Raw genomic sequence first — 23,776 nt, forward strand, 5'->3', positions numbered from 1 at the left:
GTTGACACACATGAGTTCACAAAGGTAATTGCTGGAAATTCTAGGCTTCAAAATCCACAAGGCCAGATTGAGTAGCATGATCCATGATGAAAGGGTATGGTGTTTAATGTGTAACCATGATCAGAAAAAGACTCATGAGACATCTTTTCTAAAGGGCTGCTCGGTGGTGCAGCGGGTAGCATTGCTGCCTTGCAGCAAGATGGTTTTGGGTTTGAAACCTGTCTTTCTGCATGGAGTTTGCATCTCTGGGTCCAAAAACATTGGACTGTTAACGCAATTTCAGGGATAAAAGTTGGGGGAAAAAGGCACTGTTTGTTTTAACTGGTTAGTTTTTGAAATCCATGTATTTTATACAGTACAAATGTTATTTCTGTAGGGGTAGTTGGAAAAGAAGCCTGATCTAGAACATAGAAAAGGAGGACTTGTCTCATTTTGGTTCTATTCCAAGAATCCTGTAGACCGCTAAGACTCTCTAACTTACATTTTTCTCTTTATATCCACTAGCATCAAGGTTTAATAGATTAAGAATAATTATGTTAGTCTTTTCCCTCTTTTTCAAAAAAAAAAAGATTAAAATGCAAAGTTAACATTTGGTTCTGTTGGTCTGGTCCATGATTGGTAGAGACCCTTCTTTCATATTAAGGTGGTTATGTAGATATTGTGTGGAGGTGTCTGCGGCTACGTGTGCTCATGTGGTTTTGCGTGCCACTCCAGCTCGCAAATCTGATCCCATTTGTACGTGTATGTGCATGAGTTGAGCATCTTTGGTAAGTGAGTGGGTGTGTGTAAAACAGTACGTCTGTACATTGTTTTATGCATGGTCACATGTTTGAGGGGTCAAACGATCACGGCCTGTCTGTCTGAGGTCTACCTCCCCCACGAGGCCTGAGCCTTTAGATGGAAAAGCTCTCTGACGATCTTCCTCTGTCTTTCATTCCCAGTCTCCGCCGCTCTCCCTCTCTCTCTCTCCTTGTCTGTCAGACCGGTAGAACACAAACAGAGGTGCTGCCTTCGTGAGGCACAAATCCCCACTTCCTCTGAAACTTCCAGAGCCGCTTTTTTCCTGTCCAAATTCCACAGCCATTAAACTTTCCTGGCAGGAATTCAGAAAACAACTCAGTAGAGAGAAATATGGAGGAGTGGGTGGAGGTTGAGGGATGAGGAATTGGATGGGGGTGCAGTCCACACTGCCCCCCCTTTCTCTTCTCTGGATATCATAGATATGTGCTCCTGCTGACTACCTAAAATAAAGATATGACTTCATAGTTGTTTTCATTCCAGATCAGGTTTCCCTAAAAGTGTCTACCGTTTTTTTTTTTCTTCTAAGGGTCAAGCAAAAGAGGCCCTTGTCTGCATCCTCCCGGATAATATAAACCATGGTCAGATTAGTTTAAGGAAATATTCTCCACAAAGCTGTGATCTTTGTCCTCTATCACTGCTGGTGCTGCTTTGGTTCACCAACAGTAGTTACACAACACAAACAACATGGCCTCCCACCCAGCAGGACAACTGAGGGAGAGGCGGTGCTACCATTTTGGACAGATTTGCAATTTCTCGCTTTCTTTGGATTGTGGTAGAAATGATCTACACTGCTTTAGTAACTTCTTACTTATGATCAGTCCCATTAATTGTAATATTTGAACTTTGCCTTGCCAGATTATCAGCACTCCTTTCATTTTTTTTATCGCACACAAACCTCTAATTGCACGGTACCCTAACCATAACCTGGGATTGCAGTCACATAAAAACCTCTCAAAACAAGCTGAAGTTTGTGGTTGTAATGTGGAAAATGAAAATATGTTTAATCGGCTTAAATAAATTCACAAAAAAATGTAATTCCATTAGTTATGCTAAAAAAACAAAACAAAAACATCAACAAATGAAATCAGGTACCAATTTTGGGAGTTTTTCTTGCTTTTCTTGTATACAACACACAAGAATTGATCTTAGAATGTCCTGTTGCTATAGAGGAATCTAACTTGTGGTGTTTTTTAAGCTATGAAGAATGGTCCACAGTGGTGGAGCCAAGGTACTTAATGCATTACTTCTCCAATGCATCTGAATCAAATGTGTAAAACATCCCTTAAGCATGTCATCAAGATCTGCAGAGATCTGGTAGGAAGCCGTTCTTTTGCTTTCAAAAGGTTACAGGACTGTGTTTCTCCCAGACCAGAGATCTGTTTTTTTTATTGAAATAATAATCTTTTGTGGTGTCTCTGAAATCAGACATATTTTAACAGCCATATTACAAAGTACTATGACTAATATCTTTTAAATCAGGTTCCAGAGAAAACATTTTGTGGCTGATCAAAAAAAATAAAAAAATCAATAAAGCACAAGCTGAACATTCAAGCAGCTTTTAGTGTTAGCTAAGTGTCAAACGGAAAAGGGCAACAGGAATTCAAAGGGTATGAAAAGGTCTTATTTTTTTTAGCGGACAAGACACCCCTTTATCACATTCCTTTGGTGTTGAAAATGACCTTTACTATTCTCATCTTTTTCACCCTTCGTCTTCTAGCCTATCCCCATCCCCAAAGATCTAGAGGTCAAACCAGCTGCTCAAACTTGTAAACCCTAAAGGAGTGATGAGGAATAAATGTTTTTGTGTCCTTGTGTGACGGGAAAAGACAAAGGGTTGCCTTGCATGTCTGAAGGAAGATATTATGGAGCGAGTACACCAATCAAATAAAAACAGTCTGCTCAGAATGCAAAAACCTTGAGGAAGAGATAAACATGGAAGCAGGTGAGGCAGGGAGAAAGCAAGCAACTAAAGGGCCTGTCAGGACAGAAAAAGACTGATTGGAGAAGTAAGAGAAAGTCTGAGACACCTGTGGCGGAAGCTTGCTGTTTTTGGGGGTGTTTTTAGGGGTGAATTGACTGAATGCAGAGCTCAGCCCTGGACCACAGCAGGCCAGGCCCCGCTGGGCAAACACTGGAGTGAACAGCCGTGCTGTAATAACTCAGGCACTGGGGGGGCTGATATTCGATAGCCTTGCAGGAATTGGTTTACAGTCGAGGTAGTCGACATTTGTGGACACCAACTTCCCCTTCAGACAGAGAAAAACTCAAAGCACAGCCTGTAAGGGTAGCTTTCCTGTCTGGCTATGTGTTTGTAGATTTCTGTGCAGGGCAATGGGAACAAGATGATGGAAGAGGACAGGGTGATGATGACTAAATGTTGGGTTAGGAAGCTGGTGATGATGATATATAGCATGGCAGTGGCATTTTTGGACTTAGACTTCAACTGGTGTATGGCAGAAAGAAAGGGTCTGTCCTCTGTGAGAGCGGATTAAGAAAAGGGATACATTCCACTGGTTTCACACCAGCTGGGGCCTGAGATTCCAGCATGTATCTGGTTAATGCACCACAGTGTTTGATGTGGTGTTAAATGGCCGTAATAATCAACAGTCTGACAGTAGGAAGTGTTGAGGGCTTAGGAGATTACTTTAAAGCTACAACTACAGAATAAAGACTTCCTTGTACATTTCTTTTATGCACGACCAACATTATGAGAAGGTTGTTTTACGATTCATATTTTGTAGATACTTTTGTACCAAGGATAGTGGAAGAAAACATAAAGCTATTGATGCTGCATCAACTCATCTGGATATAAAACCTAAAAACAAGTCTCTGAACTTTCATCACAAATCCATATGCATTGCATGTGTTTATCAACCCAGAAGAAACTTTGCTGATATTAACATTCCAAAAACCATGCAACAGATAAGACAGAAGATGAAATTATAGTAAATATATTAGTAGAAACCGCAGTTTGATTCAATGCTGATCTTTATTTATACTGAGTTATATAGAAATGGAATTTAATAGTGACTTAAATCTAATAGACAGAATTTCTTCTTGGGTAATCTTTGGCAAGACTAACTAACTAACTAACTAACTAACTAACTAACTAACTAACTAACTAACTAACTAACTAACTAACTAACTAACTAACTAACTAACTAACTAACTAACTAACTAACTAACTAAAATCCAGGCGTACACTGTGAGATTTTTGTAATCATTGCACGAAGCATCTTCAGCCCGACGCTCTGATGCGATCTGCCTGCTCACGCTGTATGTCGAAAATCCACGTCGGACTCAGCTCCGCAGCGAGATGGCGCTACTCGGACTCGTCTATCCGGAAGCCAAACAGCAAAAGAGGAAAAAGGCAGAAGTGTTGATGCCTCCTGTTAAAGGAAAATTCTGGTTTTTAACACTTTTAGCCCATTTTCTGTAGTGTCCAGGATGAAATCGAATGATCGACACCAAAATTTTGACGATTGGTCCTGTCTCTGCTATTTGGCTCATGCAGAATCCCCCCCTGGCTGCTTCAGAATGGCTTCCATAGTGCATGTCCGATAATGTCCTTAGAACAACCTTAAACGTTCTTTTTTTAAAATATGCTACTCACCGGGTCATCAGCGCTGTTCAATGACGTTCCAAAAAAAGTTTCGTGAAGAAAAACCGTTCCTGTCTTGTTTTATTTAGCATTTTGTAAATCCCAGAACTATTTTTTCCGATACATCACAACCGCTTATAAACTTCCGCTTCCCGTTCGAATCTGAAGCGTTGCACACTCCAGACCACTAGTTGGCGACAATGTCTCTATACTTTGGGAATGTATATGAATATGTCCTCCTCAAGAATCCACCTTTCGTATTCCATTTTCAGAGTTTTTTAAAGTGTTTAACAGAGACGTTAGCACCTCGACGTCGGAGTACACAGAGTGAAGCGAAAAGACTACAACTGTGTAAACAGGCCCCATTTCCGTTTCCGGTGGCGGAGGGATATTGACTATTCCAACAGAACTCAATGGGATTTACAAAATGCTAAATAAAACACTACAGGAACGTTTTTTCTTTACGAAACTTTTTTTGGAACGTCATTGAACAGCGCTGACGACCCGGTGAGTAGCATATTTTAAAAAAAGAACGTTTAAGGTTGTTTTAAGGACATTATCGGACATGCACTATGGAAGCCATTCTGAAGCAGCCAGGGGGGGATTCTGCATGAGCCAAATAGCAGAGACAGGACCAATTGTCAAAATTTTGGTGTCAATCATTCGATTTCATCCTGGACACTACAGAAAATGGGCTAAAAGTGTTAAAAACCGGAATTTTCCTTTAAATATGAAGCTCACTAGAGTGAAACGTGCTGCCTTAGCAATTTTGTTTGCTGAAAGCCCTAAAAAGAAAAGGCAAGGACGTATTTGGACAAAGACATGGCTTAGCAAACATGGCTGCTACGGTCTGTCAATTTTACAGAAGGAACTCCATTTCACTCGCACCCCTGCCATGCTTCTGTGTTTTCGTCTCAGAGGAAGAAGAGAAGAGGAATCCTGGTTTGCGCTTTGTGCGATTTGCCCACAACCACCTTACGACGGCTGAATGAAATGGAAACATGTTGAATTTTCTCCCGATCTTACAATTCCTCATCGGGGGGTAGGTGTGAGAGGCTAATTGGCCCCTTATTACCCCCTGTACACTACACGACACAGGACGAACGATCCTGAAATTCTTGCACGACTGGAAAATCGGTCAGAAAAGGGCGAAAAATCATCCAGTGTATGCCCGGCTTTAGAATGCAGAGTCCTGTCATCTGGAGTAATGGTTACTGTCCTGTCATCGTTTCATGGATCAGATGTTACGTATCTTCCTTCTGTCTGTTGTGGAGAGTGCCATCATCTGCAAGACAACAGCTTTGGAGCAATTCTTTAAAGAAGCCAAGTAAGCGGATCAAGAAGGCCAGTTCTTTTCTACAAAGAACAAAGCATCTTTGAACAGAATTGAACTGAAACAAACTTTAGAGGTTATTTGCCTTTCGATTAAAAGGTAGATTTAATTTTTAGATAGATCTGCGAAAGGGCTGGTGGATGTTGGTAGGTAATACAAATAAGTCCGATATGCTGTTATTTAGGAGTGAAAGTAAACCAGGATTGTACTGCATACCACTAGGCCTTTTTAGTTTTTAGGTGGGCAGATGGGATCTAAGATTAGAGAGAGGGGGGTGACATGTGGCAAAGGCCAAAAGTCCAGGACTCAAACCTGCGACGGATGCATCCAAGGTGAAAGCCTCTGTACAAAGGTCACATGCTTAACCCAAGCATCACCCCCGCATCCACTCCTTACTCCCTTAACATAATCTGTGCACTTGGCTGTCTTTACCCTCATGACTTAAACCCTTTGTCTTGCTTTCAGGATTTTATTTTTTTCGGCTAATTCGACTGATTTTATTTTAGGATAAAAAACAAAATAAAAGGCACATAGAGCCTATATGAGTATTTCTCTATTATTGTTCCTCGATTTCTATCTATCCAAAATGTGTCTTGGATTCCCCAAAACATTTTTTCTCTATTCTATTGCCATTGAAATTTTTATTTCTTTTACCTATTGTTTAAATTAAGTTCTTGATTGTCATGGCATTATCATTGAGTCTTGGTCTAATTTCTCTGATTAAGCCTGTCAATGAAAATCATATAGTGAGTTTCATGGGGAAAACTGTACTAACTATATGCTTAGCTTTTGTTAATCATTAATTAAAATAACTGCAAATCTTTTTTTTTTTCTTTCTTTCAATAAACAAAATTGTGACAGTAGGTTTCCTGCTAAATATCAAACATTTATTAAAAAATGCTGGAAGTCTAAAATTATTTAGAAGAAAAAGAGTGAAATTTTTTTTCATTTTGAATCAATCATCAAATATCAGCCCTGAATATTATTATATTACATTTATTCTCTTTCTTGAAAAATCTAAATGTACAAAATATCAATTATATATATATATATATATATATATATATATATATATATATATATATATATATATATATATATACATATAAAAAGGAGGAAAAAGAGAGACTTCTTTAGGTTATATTGGTCTATATCTGCAAAAAAATCTAATTGTTTAAATATTAGTTTAAATATTGTGGTGGGATAATTTTAAATGGTGAAACGGAAAATGTATATACATGAATAGCTGAATGATTGATTTTAGATTAAATTAGAACTACCGGAGAATGACTTTACACTAAGAGCCACGTGACAACATCTTTAACACTTTCTTTTCCATCTGTTCCCATTTTAAGCAGGTCGCACATGCATCCTGCATAGATCATAGATAAAGCACTGAAATAGATAGAAAATGGACTGTAACAAAACTCACTCTTTCTTAAGTTGCCAATCAGATGATAAGAGTTCAGAATTTCCAGTTGCAAAGTAAAATAAAAGATATTTAATTTTAATAATTTGCGAAAAATTACAAAAGTCAAAAATGACAATTAGTGCTTTTTACTCATGAAGCAGACCTTTGCTGGAGCCACAGGTCAAACAGGATTCCTCTGGGGAAAGCTGAGAGATGTTTTGAAAGCAGAACGTCAACACTAAACTGTGACCACAGATGGTTTGCAATGATGGCCTGTGTTGCCGTTAGCGGCAGGCAGCTCACCTGTCCAGAGCAAACAATCAAACAAACGCAGAGGTTATACCGGGGTTGTTCAGGTTATAGCCACAGACCCTGCTGCTCAGCATAACAAGCTGTCCCTTTAGACAAACAAGTTCAGTCAAAGATCTTTCTGAAGGGTCCAATCATGTGAAAATGAACTTATTTCCTTGGTCCATAGTGTATTACTCTATGGGATAACAGCACAAACAAAATGGTCAAGTTTTGCTTTTTTCAAGAAGTAGAGGAAATGCTTATCATTTCTGTTAAATGATGGAAAATACACAAACCTGAGTGAATAATGCACACTTTTGGGTGCACATTTTTAACCACAATACTCTCCACCAACCAGGCAGGACATCATAATTATTCGTCCTATATGTAGTTCCTCTAGACCTAAAGTAATCCTGTCCTTTCAAGGCATAAAATGCATTTGATCCCTGAAGGTGAGCCATAGTATCTGCCTTAATGAATTAGACACATTTGTTCACATGTCAGATGCCTGATTGATTTGAAATCTCGAGAATTTAGAAGCATAATTTTCAATATTTGTATGGCTTACCTCAATTTCCCAGCAAGACATAGCTCACCATCACACTACCAAAGCCATCACCCAAGACAGTCTTTCATTGCATTATGGCGAAGTGTTGATTCTCTCCACGTCATGTTTGGTGTTCTAAGGGATTAACAGGGGTGGTATGGCTTTGAATCAGAATTTTAATAATCACAGTTTAGCTCTTGGAATACTTACCGTATTCAAATTCCTTACCTTGCTCATTCATGCTTCCTACAAATCGATTTTTGGTCAAATCTAAACTTAATCTATTAAAGGTATAGAGGACAATCTTTTATTTCCGGGTGGATCATCTCAATAAGTGGTCCTCCTAATAGTCAATCATTCTGGTCATACGTTTATGTGTGGTGAGCCACAGTTTCAGACAGTCATTTTCTCACCCCGGTTCCATGAAAATGGCTCAAGGTCGTAAGAAAAAAGTGTCTACGAAGTGTAGGAGAAGAAAAGAAAGGCCTCCGCAGATGCAGATATATCCCAGAATGCTTTGCGCGGAAAGCTCTCCTCGCAAAGCATTACGGGATTTGCTGTCACGTCGTCCCGCCTTCGCCATAGGCTGTTGCTACCCGATAGGGGCGACTGATAACAAAGATGGTGCAGGCACTGCATGGAGGAGGAGTTACGTGACCAAACGGAGCAAAAAGCAGTGATCATCTGTCTGAACAGTCAGTTAACTGAGTTTGCTATAAAGTCGACTAAATAGTCCCCACTGTATGTGGACTCAGTAAGCTTGTATGGGCAATAAGAACAGTACATTTTAAACAGGGAGTGTACAAGGAGAAATGGGCTTGTGCATGTTCTTGCACACACATTTGGAGAGGCTCGGTCTTTTAAAAAATCCTCCACAACACCTTTAATTTTAAAGGTTGTAGCTAAAACTTTTTAATCAAAATGTTTAATATATTAACAGAAATAATTGCATACATCCACCAATACGAATAGTAGGCTGAAGTCATGGGATGGAGTTCCAGGTGTTGCCAGATCCTAGTAGCTCTGTGATAGATTGAAGAAGATGCTTCTTCTCATGGTTGCATCGCTCAGCTTTAAGCAGCCCCAAAATAAGAAGTAAAATAATGGTAAAATAAAATAACATCTGTCAAGTTTTGAGCGTGCTGTCAATCTAAAGGTGTGAGTTACAAGTTTGGATTTAAGTGGAGTGTTTGACAGCCAGTTGCTTTTACCGCTAACAGAAACCTGAGAAATATATTGCTGAAAGGAAGCCATTTCTCTGCTGTATCACAGATATACATTATATAATATGCAAATATCTAATGATATTAAGTCCAGAATTGTGTTTTTGTAACAGAAAAAAAAAAATAACAAAAGACAAGATTGAAACTTTAGGTACTTTTTTATAATAACTATAACATATTGCAAAAATCATAAAGATTTGCTTTAAATTGCTTCTATTACTTTATGTGCATGAATAGAGGAGCTTTTAACATTTCCCTCCTACAAATCCGGCCTCTTGAAAGTGTCTGAAGAGGCCGACTTCCACTGAAAGCAGAGGGTGTGGAAGCTACCGCCACAACACAATGAAGCCAGACAGCTAACAATAGGCACACACGCACATAAAGCGTTTAAGTTCAGTGTTTGGTTTCCCCCCTTGCAGCTACTTTCTCCTTCTCCTGTGGGCCTCTGATGATTGATAGCTTTCCTCACGCTCTGGACCTGATGTGTGCTGTCGCCTCATGGAAGTCTCCAACAGACTCCTGGGAACTGACCTCTTTTTCCTTTCACTGACTTCAAAACTCCAAAAGTCTCCAACAATTATGCATGAAACCCACCTACACTTTAACAGTATTGTGTTGCCTGTTTTTTTTTTTTAGAAGCAAATGAACAGAATGGAAATAGATATTGAGACGTGAGAAAAGATACAAGGTGATGTAACGTAAGTCATTTTCCAGCTCTGCAAGGCTTGAAAAAATATTGTTTCCAGCTTTGTTTTGCTCATTCTGTCAACTTGCTAACATGTAGACAGGCCAGATGATCCTCTGCCCACATGTGGCTGAAGTTGTTTCTCTCATTCAGGGAGGAAGAGGTGTTACAGGAAGTCAGATTGCTATCCACTAGGCGTGCAAGTGGTGTGCAGCTGGAGAGGCTTTATCCTCTGGGAATTAAATGGGATTTAGGACATGGATGGTGCACATAAAGACCTGCAAAATATTTGAAGGCTCACATTCTCTTCTGCATGCAGATGTAGAAACCACTTTGAGGCCTGTGAAATTTTGATTTAAAAGAAGATTTAATGCGTAGTACAGATTCTTGGATCAGTTTTTGCAGCATCAACAAAGGGTACATTTCTTTGTCTGACTTATCTGAGTGAAGAGAAATAGAATGGAGGAACTGTTTGGTTTTGACAAAATAAGTCCTTTGGGAGTTTTTATTTGCATGAGATCAGAGAAGACAAGTATCAAATACCACTCCAGGTTTAATCCTGAATAGGAGTAGATTAAACTTTATTTTGAAATTAGTGTAAATTGAACAATTTCAAACTTTTTCATAAATAGTCCAGCTCTCAAACATTTTTTGCATCTATTTTGCATTTAGATATATTATAGAAAGTCTGAAATCAGACCAGAACATCTTTTTTGTTTTTCATTTTTTTGTATTTTGCTTTAAACATCTTATAATGTGGAAAGACTATGACACAGCCAAAAGATTTTGCTATTTACCAAACTGACCAGGCAGGCATCGAGAGTGTTTGTAAGTCTTAGACTTAGACAAACTGTATGGCTATTTTCAGAGATGGGAAGTAACGAAGTATAAATACTTCGTTACTGTACTCATGTAGATTTTTCTGATATTTTTACTTTACTTTACTACTTATTTTTATTGCGACTTTTTACTTCTACTCCTTACATTTTTACACAAATATTGGATGGGAATCTACGTTGCATTTGACGCACCACTACAAGATGAATCGACAGATTCGGCGGTATTCATTCGCGGCAAATCATTGCAGCTTGGTGGCGGTGGCGTTAGCATAGTAGTATGGACGACGAGATGATTGAAAATGAACACAACGGAGATCTAGTCGTATTGACAGACATCCATTTAAAATGTAGGCAACGGCATGAAAAAAGTGGTTTCTACTTTTACTTTTATACTTTAAGTAAATTTACAAGCATGTACTTTGTTACTTTTACTTGAGTAAAGAAGTTTAATCAGTACTTTCACTTTTACCAGAGTATTTTTTAACACAAGTATCTGTACTTTTACTCAAGTACGGAAAGTGAGTACTTTTGCCATCTCTGGCTATTTTGTATACACAGTGTATAGTGTAAACAAAATGAAATTTCGATGCATACAGCTTTTCAACAGTGAATGAGCAGCTTACAACAGTGAAATTAACATTACTAGGTATAAAGTGCAGCAGTGATCAAGATTGTAGACAGTGTAGGAGAAAAGGAAAACCAGTTTAAAGTAATGGTGCAAAATGCATTGATATGGGAAGGTTCAGTGCAGTGCAAAATAAATAAATATGTTGCAAAATGCAGCAGAGCATTAAGTTGTGTTCTATTTCAAGGGATTATGAAAAAAAAATCCGCCACGTTGGTAGTATAAATATGATTTTTTTCAAGTGTGAATAGAGTTTCAAAAGTCTCATGGCAGCAGGGAAAAAGCTGTTACAGAACCTGCTGGGTCTGCATCATATGTTGTGAAGCCTTTTCCCAGAGGGCAGCAGAGAGCACAGTCCACGGTGGGAGTATGAGGGGTCGCTGATGATGTTACGGGCTCGGGACACACAGCGATTGGATGAAATAAGAGAAGTAGTAAAGAGACTATGGAGGAGGTGCTGAATATGCTGGATTGCATTTGAGTTCTTAGGTATTTCTTGTTTGCCCTCTGTTGCTCGTTTGTGTCAGTCTCTTTTTCCCTAGCTCCTTTCTTTGCTCCTCTGTTCACACCTTCTCCCAATCTGCTGATTAGCCTGGTCTTTGTTTCTCTCTCCCATTTATGTAACTCTTGCTCAGTCACGCTTGGCTGGTTTGTCATCATTTATTTACCCTTTATATGGGTACTATAATTGTACTTTATGGACTTTGTTAGGGGCTGCTCAGTGGCGTAGTGGGTAGCACTGCCACCTTGCAGCAGGTTCTGGGTTCGATTCCTGGCCGTGAGTGCAGATTTTAGGTGTGAGTGTGTGTGAATGGTTGTTTTTCCTGTTTGTCTACGTGTTGCCCTGCGATGGGCTGGCGACCTGTCCAGGGTGTACCTCGACTCTGCCTCTAGACACCTGGAGAATAGCACCAGCACCCCCTCGACCCCGCTTGGGATAAGCGTGACCGAAAATGGATGGATGGATTTTGTTAGCTTGGATTCTGCTTTAGTTATCTTTAGTTATCTTTTGTTATTAAATCTGCAAGAAACAACCTTCAGCTTCAGTCTCTGCATTTGGGTTCTTCAAACCTCCATCCAACCTGAAAGCTACAAACCATGTTGGGAGCCTAGCATAGATTTATAAGAAAGGGCTCTGGTGGAGTGAGACCAAGATTTAGCCTTTTGGTCAACATTGAACATTGCTTTGATGCAGAAGATTTAAACTACACAATACCCTTAACACATGACATCTGTCCTCTTCAGGAAAAAATAAAAAATGCCAAAAATGTCTTGAGAGTCACTACCCTGCAGCTTGTAGAGATGTCCCTAAGCATACAGCCTGAGCTAAAACTGAATGGTTGAAATTAGAACATATTCTTGTGTTGGAGTCTAAAGTCTGAATCAAAATTAGAATGGGAAGACTTGAAAAGTTCTGTTCACATAACTCCACAACTACTTTGACTGAGTTTGAATGAGTTTTGTGCTTAATAATGGTGAAAAGAGACATAGTCAACAATACAACAACATATTTTTTTCTGTAAAAATAACTATCACTATTGTGAAATTATTTGATGGTTCAAAATTTCCTGATCCAAGTAGGAAAACTCAAGAAGTAATGAAATGGCCACAATTAAAATGCTTAGTTTTTCATATCTACAGTCAGAGTATTGGTTTAATTAGAAAAACCACATGTATATGTTTAAATCATAATGTTAAATCAAATGCTGCACAATGTGTGATAAGCACATCTCTGTCCCACATGACCACGTCTTGCCTGTCACGCCTCACATGTCAGGAAATAAGACAAAGTTTTCAGGGCCCAATGCAGGTGGGTTGAAGAAAACTTAGAGTAAGATAACAGACAGACAGCAGACAGTGGATAAGCCCCAAAATTCACCAAAACTAAAATATTTTTATGCTAGTGTAACAGCCAAGTTCTATATATAAAAAAAAAAAAAAACACACACCCTTCTGTGACTAAACACTACACTTCACCTACTGCTTAAAGCCAATTGCTGTTTTCACTGCTTCACTCTAGGGATTGGCAATTGTGTATTCACAAAACAGGCTTAAATTGTGGGCAACTGGACATTTGCTCAGTTTGTCTAAAAACTAACCTGCACATGCAGTCGTCTAGTATTTACACAGGATTTCTTCATTTAGGTTTTTTATTTACCCCAAAGCAGCTGTACTCTACTGTGTCTTACTTCAACGTATGGCTACAAATTGATGTGTAGGTCCAGTAAAAATAGATCTGTGATATATGGTGGTTGGACTGAATGAGATGCATTTGCCAGGGCCTGGAAGTACTCTGTCCCACTCCATTAATATTAACATGTTCTTTTTTTTTAACCTATTGTTTATCTATATTAATTTGTATATTAATTTATTTATAATAACATGTTCTAATGATGTCATATGACCCGATTTCTTTGTTGCATCAATTCTAAAACAGATTCTGTATGTTTTTTGGGCAACATGCAGAATTTAGAAAGATCCTTTTCTACTTAGATAGAATAGCAACTGTTTTAGTTTAAGAATTACATTTTTAACAGAATGGTGTGACGTTATACAGTGTACATTGACTTTCTGAACTAGGTCGAAGGTGATGTCCCATTTAAAAAGTTGTTTTTTTTTAATTGAACTTTGAAAACACCAGGTAAACTGGTAAATCTTTGCTGGGACACACTGTGTCAAATCAATGACGCATTGGACCAGTTTTTCTCCCAATTTACCTTAAAACCTTTGTTACGTTTATGCTTTATACATCATGTGCATTGTTACTTTGCTAGCCGGATTAGAGAGAGTAGATGGCCTTCATTCACATTGTGAATGCCCCTAGGTGTACGGAGGTCATCTAATCAGGACAGCCTTCATGTCTTTAAAAAAATACACAGGATATGGGCACATCTTGGAGCCGGTCTGATAGTGGAGAGCTATCTGCAACCCTGAGGCATAGAGGCAAGCTGCATATAGGTCAGGGCATTGGTGGCGTGTCAGTTTCTGATACAGACAGCTAAGCATCCACATGATGCAACACATAGACTCATGAGCTATAAGAAGCAGGAGATGACGTTGTTCGGGGCTCAATCTTTGCCGGACGCTCACGGACGTGATTTTTGAGCCCACAGCTGTGCAAGCTCCAAGCATTTTCTCTGTCCTGTAACGACCTGATCTGGAATAAACTCTGTTACTTTTTTACTCCTGTTTTTATAGCCCTTTTTTATATGATTTTACCCAGTTTGAGTTAAGAGTAGTAAAGAACTTGCTCCCAGGAAAAGAACCGTGAGGAAGCCCCGAGGCACAACAGCTTTTTATGGGACATAACTTCCTCATTTAACAGCTTGTCAGGGTGCATGGGATGCCATTGTGATGGTAAGAGCAGTGATGTTGTATCAATTTGTTGTATCCTATCAAAGTATGTTAAAAAACAAACAAACATCAAAATGGTCTGGGTTCATTTAAAATACATTAAGAAAATATAATTTTGATGCTGAAAGAGCATTTTTAAAGATTGATTAATGTTAAAGAGTTAATATACTAAGTCCCTTTAAAGAATTATCTGCATCTCAGCGTTTATGTTTGGATATTTTTGGTGTTTTTGGACATCTGTTGATGATGCACACCTGCAGTCCGGTAAGAAAAAGAAAATGAGGAAAAGCTTTACTAGTCTTCCTTCATTTTTTCTGTTGTTGATGCTTTTATTTTCATGCCATCTCCTTGCGTGTGTGCCTACATCTGAATGAGCAGGAGCCAAGAGGTGGGGGTTGAGGGTATATAGTGTGGGTGGGTGTGAAAGATCGTGACATCACCACCGCTTGCGGTCTCGTCCTCCTCCATTGCCCTGATAGTGACAGGTCCTCCATTGTTCCAGTGAAGCGTGGGCTCCCAAGGTTCCCATGTGTTAGAAATCATCCACCCACGTGCTCCGGCAGACAGGGGCCCAGGACTATGAAACTATATACTGAGAGTCTGTGGGCTGGACGACGGGCCCTGATGAAAGACAGTGTGACTGTAGAGAGAATAACAAACGCCAGGCTTCCAGACACTGTACACGCTGCACCTACGCACACATACCTGCAGAGACACAATGCGGACCCGCAAACGCACTCAGAAAGTAGGCAAGTGCAAGTCCAGTTTGTCACGACAGAGGTTCTTACAGCCCAGACTTAAAGGAATAGTACACCCAAAACATGATTAGCCTTCATTTTCTACTCACCCCCATGCTGAACAACACTCTGGAGTACTTTTTTGATATCTCAAATGCATCTGGAGATCTGGGAGGCTTCTTGCTGTCTGCTGACATTCAAATAATGGAGGTCTATGGTGACCGAGACAGAAAGGTCCATAAAAGTCCACAAAAAACGTGTCAATATTCCTCCATACTGCTCGCTTTCAGGAAATCCTATACACTACTGTAAAAACATTCTAAATGACTTCGTTTCGAGTAAATTCTGGATGCTACCCACTCAGGACACTTGGAATACATTGGACGAGCAGTATGGAGGAATATTGACACGTTTTTTGTGGACTTTTATGGACCTTTCTGTCTCGGTCACCATAGACCTCCATTATTGGAATGTCAGCAGACAGCAAGAAGCCTCCCAGATCTCCAGATGCATTTGAGATATCAAAAAAGTACTCCAGAGTGTTGTTCAGCATGGGGGTGAGTAGAAAATGAAGGCTAATCATGTTTTGGGTGTACTATTCCTTTAAGGGCCAATGGGAGTTGGCTGCAGGGGCGGGTAGAGAGATGGGTAGTCAGGGAGAGAAGGATAGATGGTTGAGTTGGGTGGGAGGTGGTGATGGTGATGGGGGAGTGGGGTTTGCAGTGGCTGAGCTGATTTCTGCTTCTTCTCAAAGCAACTTTGGACACAAGCCAGACTGACTGCACTGGCACAGGTGAACACACTCACAGTCTGGGTTTCACAAGTCATTAAAACATAGAAAGCTTGAAAGTCTGTATGCATTTAATATGAGCCGCACTTAATGTTTGACTGCATCTACATCTGCAGACCTTAACTATGCAAATATGTGTGCAGCCTCTTTTTATTGAGCTTCAGCTGCAGATGGTTGGGGACTTTTAGGATTGCTACGTAAAGGGATGATAGATCAAATTTAACTTGAAGGTGCATAGTTACATTACTTGCCAATAGAAAATAGGGCAAAAACCATTTGATCATAGAAATAAGATTTTATACATTAAGTGTCTGTTCTGTTAGTGTTCTGTGTTTTTGAGCCAAAATAGAAATCCAGCACCATCCGTGGAACTATCAGAAAGCCAGATGGCCACAATGGACACAGCTACTCAAAAGAGCCCGACCGTTCTGCAAGGCCTCACTGTAAAGACACAGCTCAGTGTGATTGAAAACAAGACATTTTAATTAAATAAACCCATCTACAGCAACTCTAAATTCAAGTGCATCCTCACCAGAGCCTCCTATCGGGGGGAAATAAATTAGAAAACGTTCCTACCAAAATTCCCGTTCCTACCAAATGCAAACAGGGACACAATGTTAAGGTAAGAAACCAATCGATCTGTTTATTTATGATGCTTATACTTAGTGGGTATAGATGAAGGGCCTGATACTCAGAAGGTTTGCACATCTTAAAACAGGTGCAAACATGTGCAGAGCAGATCTTCAGAGAAGGTTTAAAGTTATTTGTCTTTGCAATTCAGCAGACTGTGTTTGCAACGCTTGCTTTTTGTATTTGCCTTATGCAATATACAGATCATATTCGAATGACCATATGGTGCACATTCATGTGTGGCGGATTTACCACATGCAAAGCAATTTTCCATATCTGAAATTAAACTGTGGGCGCAGTTTTTGCATCTTTTTTTAGTACTTCTGAAAGCTAGTTGTAAATTCACTTGCAAAGATACTTGTGGTCATTGTTGCCACAAAAGAGGTATTAGTACATGTGAGGGATTTACCCCCTCCCTAAGAGGTGCTGTTTTTCATGTTCTTTGTATACTCTGGGTTATTTGGGTGAATGTATTGTTTTGGGAGGTGGTTTGATTTGTTTTAATCATCTTTCTCATCTCTTTGAGGTCACCTGGTCCTGTGTTGCCGTGGAAGCGCGCCCATGAGCAACGCTGACGAGGACCTGGTGTTTCCAATCAGCCTCATTGGGAAAATCCATTTTTGGAGAGGGAGAAATGCATTTCTATTTTGACTGGATTCCAGATTGTTTGTTTCTAGTTTTGTTTTGGTTGTGTTTAAGTTAATGGTAAATTTATAGACACTTTTTAGGTATAGTTTAGAGTATGTTTGTTTGTTTCTAGCTGAAAATGACTCCGCCCCTCTAATTAGTTCGGATGGGAGCCCAGCCTTTAAAAAACCAGGTGGTTGGGATGATAAGGAAGTCTCCCTCTGGCTTTGACAAACATCTGGTGCTGTAAAACTGAAATGTAATGTATGAAACTGAAAAGAAAAGATAAAAGCTACCGAGTGCTCGACAACTGCAGACTCCAGCCTCCTTCCTCCGTGGCCTCAAACTAACATTTGGTGTCAGAAGTGGGATGCGACGCTGATTTCAGATAGGTGTTAATTATGGGTCCAAAGCCGCAGACAAGAGGCCTCAAAGCTGCAGAATCGGATCCAGTGGAGGAAGCAGACCAGGATGGAGCTACAGGTCAGCAGACTTCGCAGTTCAGTGATGAAGCAGCATCTGTGGACATGAAAAATATTGCTGCCATGCTGGAAAAGTGTCTTCAGTTCCAGAGTGACTTTGTTGACAGATGGGACAAAGAAGAGTGTAAGCAAGAAATGAGATGGCATCAGATACAGGCTGAAGTTAAAAATCTGAGAGATGACTTGGAGAAGAAGCATCAAACGGAAGCTTGTCTTCATTCAGGCCCCTCTTCGGAAGATGATTTAGAACCGGCTTCTCGGCATAAATCTAGAGGTGAGCCAAAACAAAGAGCCTGGACTCAATCTGATATTCCAAAGTTTGAGGAAGGAGAGGACATTGAACAGTACCTGACAACCTTTGAAAGGTTAGCAACAGCATACCAGTGGCCTGAGAGGGACTGGGCAGTAAGGTTGGTACCTCATCTCACCGGCAGAGCCCGAGCAGCGTATGTGGCCATGGCTGCAGAGGATTCATGTGACTATGGTGAAGTAAAGGCAGCCATCTTGACAAAGTATGAAATTAATGAAGAAGTGTACCGACAACGTTTTAGAGAGCCAGATGTCCGTGTGAATGAAACCCCCCGAGAGTTCTACAATCGTCTGAAAGATCTTTACCTGAAGTGGATACAGCCGCAGAACAGGAGAAAGGATGAGATTGGAGAGATCCTCATCCTGGAGCAGTTCTACAGTTCTCTGTCACTGGAGCTCAGAGTATGGGTCAAAGAGAGGAGCCCAGCATCGGCACAAGAAGCGGCAGAACTTGTTGAAAACTTCCTAGCTGCACGACGTGGACCAAAAACCTTCCGATACAACCCTCAACAGAAGTCCAGCTATATGCAGGGTAAGTCTGTGGGGTTTGGTTTGGGTGGTGGTCCAGGTCAGATGGTAGGGGTAGAGAAGCAAAGGGGGAAAACGTTTTCATCTAAGCCTAAATCGGAAATAAAACCTGTTGTCTGATATTTCTGTGGTCAAGAGGGTCATATAAAACCAGAATGTCCATTGAGAAAAGCCAAATCAGCATATTTTTGCACTGTACCAAGGTCATTGTCTGCAGAAGACCAATTTCAGGGAAAAAAACAAGTTATGGAGGTTAGAGTAAATGGAAAGCTGGCCATTGCTCTATTAGATACAGGAAGTGCACAGACCTTAGTTCACCCTTCTATTTTGAAAGATCAATGCTATCTACAGGGTCCAGGTCTTGATATTTCCTGTGTGCATGGTGATCATAAAACTTACCCTACTGCTGCAATCTATCTAGAAGTGGCAAACCAAACTTATCTCTTAAGTGTAGGTGTAGTGGAAGGTCTTCCCCATAAGGTTATCTTGGGTCAGGATATTCCAGTCTTGCCAGATCTGATCCAGACCTGTAAGCCAGTGTATGTTGTAACCCGATCACAAGCACAAGCTAAACAATTAGCTGGGGGAGATGATTCAGAACCTCTACCAGAGACTGTGAAGTCAGGCCAGCAGATGAACACTGAGACTGCTGGTAAACTGAATTCCCTGCAAGAACTGCCCTTCTTTAATTTTGATATTCCTTCTGAGAGGGTGGTTAAAGTGAGGAAAAGCAAACAACAAAGGCGGCTTCAGAAAATGGCAGGCACAGTTAGACAAACATCTTTGGGATTGCCAGATCTTGATGGGGACATTGTGGGTTCACAAGTTGACTTCAAGAGATTACAACAGTCTGATGAATCGCTGAAGGGTCTTTTTGATCAAGCAACCCCCATTACTGCGGGAGAAATTGATAAACAGTCTGTGGGGGGTATTATATCCTTAGAGACTGGTTGCTTTATCTTCAGGGTGGAAAAACAGGATGTGAAAAACTGGTGGTTCCACAGAGTCTAAGGGAACAGGTGTTAAATTTGGGTCATGGGGTACCCTGGGCTGGACATCTGGGTTTTAAAAAAACCTATGACAGGATTTATGCCAGGTTTTATTGGCCAGGTCTTTATAATCATGTAAAAGAGTACTGTCAATCATGTACAGTGTGTCAGCTATCAGGGGGAAAGAATGTCCCAAAGTACCCACTACAGACATTACCTATTATTGATGTTCCTTTCAGGAGAATAGGTATGGACGTTGTGGGACCACTGGAACGGACTCAAGCAGGAAATCGGTTCATTCTGGTGGTGTGCGATTATAGCACTCGCTATCCAGAGGCTTTCCCCCTTAGGGACATAACAGCTAAACAGATAGCCTATGCTTTACTCCAGTTGTTCTCTAGGGTGGGGATCCCATCAGAAGTACTTACTGATCAGGGTACTAACTTTTTGTCAAACAATCTTAAGCAGGTCTACAGATTGTTGGGCATAAAGGGTATTCGGACCACCCCCTACCACCCACAGACTGATGGGTTGGTAGAAAGGTACAACCGGACATTAAAGAGTATGTTGAAGAAGTTTATCTCTGTCAATGGTAAAGACTGGGATAGGTGGCTACCCTATCTTCTGTTTGCTTATCGGGAAGTTCCGCAAGCTTCCACTGGCTTTTCGCCATTTGAACTTCTTTATGGCAGGCAGCTGAGGGGCCCTCTGGAGGTTCTTCAAGAGTCCTGGGTGGGCAAGAAGGATCAGTCAACCAATGTCATCAACTACGTTCTAAATATGAGACAGAAGATGGAGGAGACAACCAACCTCGTCAGAAAGCACCTGGAGAAGGTTCAACAGCAGCAACAGACCTGGTATGACAAAACGGCCAGATGCAGATCCTTCAAACCAGGTCAGAAGGTTCTTTTACTACTTCCAACATCTGACAATAAACTTTTAGCAAAATGGCAGGGGCCATATACTGTTGTGAAGAAGCTAAGTGCTACCACCTATGAGATTGAGATGCCTGAGAGAAGGAATTCAAAGCAAACCTTTCATATCAATCTGCTTAAGGAGTGGAAATCCCGGGCTCCGCCCCTTAGTCAGCAGTGTTTTGTGCGTGCAGTGCAAGAGGAAGATGATGATGAGGGTGAGCTGCCATCTGTAAAAGACTCTGTTATTTCACTTGATCTCTCTCATCTCTCTCTCACCCAGCAACAGGAGTTGGAGGCCATTATTCCTTCAGATCTTTTCAAAGAACATCCGGGTTCAACAAACTTGGTGGAACACGATATTCGTCTGAAATCCGGTGTTCCCATTCGACAACGAATGTATCGGATCCCAGAGAAGATGTCTCCTGTATTAAAGGAAGAAATTGAGGTCATGTTGAAGCTGGGCGTGATTGAACCATCCACCAGCGAATGGAGCAACCCGGTGGTTTTGGTGATCAAGAAAGATGGGAGTATCCGTTTTTGCATTGACTTTAGAAAGGTAAATGCTCAATCAGACTTTGATGCTTATCCATTACCCAGGCTGGATGACCTCATTGAATGTGTTGGCCAGGCTAAATATATAAGTACTTTAGATCTGTGCAAGGGATATTGGCAGGTCCCTCTAACGGATGCTGCTAAGCCTCTCACTGCCTTCAGGACCCCGCAGGGATTATGGCAGTTTACAAAGATGCCTTTTGGACTTCATGGAGCACCCGCCACTTTTCAAAGACTGATGAATAAGGTACTGTCAGGTATGGAATCATTTACTGCAGCTTACCTTGACGATATTGTCATTTACAGCAACTCGTGGCAAGAACACCTAATTCATCTGGGTCGGGTGCTACAGGCCATCAAGCAGGCTGGCCTGACTATTCATCCCAGGAAATGTGCATTGGCCAAGAAGGAACTCCAATATTTAGGTCACATCCTGGGTGGAGGAGTCATAAAGCCAGTGAAAGACAAGATGGAGGCAATCCAAGCGACAGAGAGACCAACAACCAGAAGACAAGTCAGGTCCTTTTTGGGCCTGGTCGGTTGGTATCGTCGATTTATCAGGGACTTTTCTGCTAGAGCAGCTCCTCTTTCTGACCTCACTGGGACATCAAAGACAAATTGTGTGGGGAGAAGCACAGGAGAGGGCCTTCCAGGATCTTAAGCAGGCACTGTGTCAAGAACCTGTACTCCAGAGCCCAAACTTCTCTTTACCCTTCACAGTACAGACTGATGCATCTGCCAGGGGAATTGGTGGGGTTCTTTTGCAGGGAGAAGGAGCGGAGAAGAAACCAGTCGCCTACATTAGTAGGAAGTTGTTTCCGCGAGAGACCAGATATTCAGCGGTGGAACTGGAGTGTCTGGCTATCAAATGGACGATCGACTCTCTCAGATATTACCTGCTGGGGCGAGAATTCACCCTTGAGACTGACCATCGTGCATTGAAATGGTTGGAGGCCATGAAAGACACAAACAGTCGCATCACACGATGGTTCCTGTCTCTTCAACCTTACCGGTTCAAGATAAGTTACATTCCAGGAAAAGAGAACAAAGTTGCAGACTTTTTGTCTCGCTGTGGACACAGCGAGTCTCCTGAAGGGAAGGGAAGTGTGAGGGATTTACCCCCTCCCTAAGAGGTGCTGTTTTTCATGTTCTTTGTATACTCTGGGTTATTTGGGTGAATGTATTGTTTTGGGAGGTGGTTTGATTTGTTTTAATCATCTTTCTCATCTCTTTGAGGTCACCTGGTCCTGTGTTGCCGTGGAAGCGCGCCCATGAGCAACGCTGACGAGGACCTGGTGTTTCCAATCAGCCTCATTGGGAAAATCCATTTTTGGAGAGGGAGAAATGCATTTCTATTTTGACTGGATTCCAGATTGTTTGTTTCTAGTTTTGTTTTGGTTGTGTTTAAGTTATTGGTAAATTTATAGACACTTTTTAGGTATAGTTTAGAGTATGTTTGTTTGTTTCTAGCTGAAAATGACTCCGCCCCTCTAATTAGTTCGGATGGGAGCCCAGCCTTTAAAAAACCAGGTGGTTGGGATGATAAGGAAGTCTCCCTCTGGCTTTGACAAACATGTGGTGCTGTAAAACTGAAATGTAATGTATGAAACTGAAAAGAAAAGATAAAAGCTACCGAGTGCTCGACAACTGCAGACTCCAGCCTCCTTCCTCCGTGGCCTCAAACTAACAGTACAATAACAGTACACACATGTAAACATATTTGCACTGTTGAATAACTATAACAGAACAATATTAGTTGGAAGAAAACATTTTCTATGCAGGTGGGCACAAATCAATAGCCTGATAAACCAGACTAAATGTGAGATTAAATGTGTTATTTAGTCTGGCCCTGATGAATGAGACATTGGAAGATTGTTGAGAACAACCCGTTGTTTTTCAAACCATGTCTGTGCCTATTGGCCAACGCTCTGACCATTGAACGCAACTGACTGTGGCGTAGTAAGTGCGACAGAAAGCTGGTAGGTGAGTGTAAACAAACAGCCTGTCGGTAAAACGGCGAATACGTCCTTCTTAAAAATGAATAGGCGTAAAGCCTCCTTCTGCTCACGTTTCGATGAAAAACCCCAAGTCTAATCCTTCCAAAACTGATTCCAAAGCTGAGTCAAGCGACAACTGTCTTGTTGTCCTTTCTGCAGCTTTGCAAATCTTTGTCGTCCCGCCCTCAAAACCCTGCCCGCTTTTCAAACAGAAATCAATGCAATAGGACGACAAACAATGTTTGCCATGTTTAAAAAAAAAGGTATTAAATGACACAGGGGTATTAGTTATTTTCAGTATTAATTTTTCACTTTTTGTAGCATTTAGGGGGTAAAATGCTTGTGTGTAAAAACTGTAAAGCCTGTGTGTAAAAAGTTATGTATGATTATGATTATTATTTTAAAAAATGTATATTATTTCTACCTCCTTTATAATCAGATAGGCCTGCATGGATAATTTTATGACAATTTGAACTGTACAACACATGATCTTCTCATTTTAGTGGGC

Source organism: Cyprinodon tularosa, unplaced genomic scaffold (assembly GCF_016077235.1).
Source record: "Cyprinodon tularosa strain WSP-4 unplaced genomic scaffold, ASM1607723v1 ctg38, whole genome shotgun sequence".
Taxonomy (NCBI): Eukaryota; Metazoa; Chordata; class Actinopteri; order Cyprinodontiformes; family Cyprinodontidae; genus Cyprinodon; species Cyprinodon tularosa.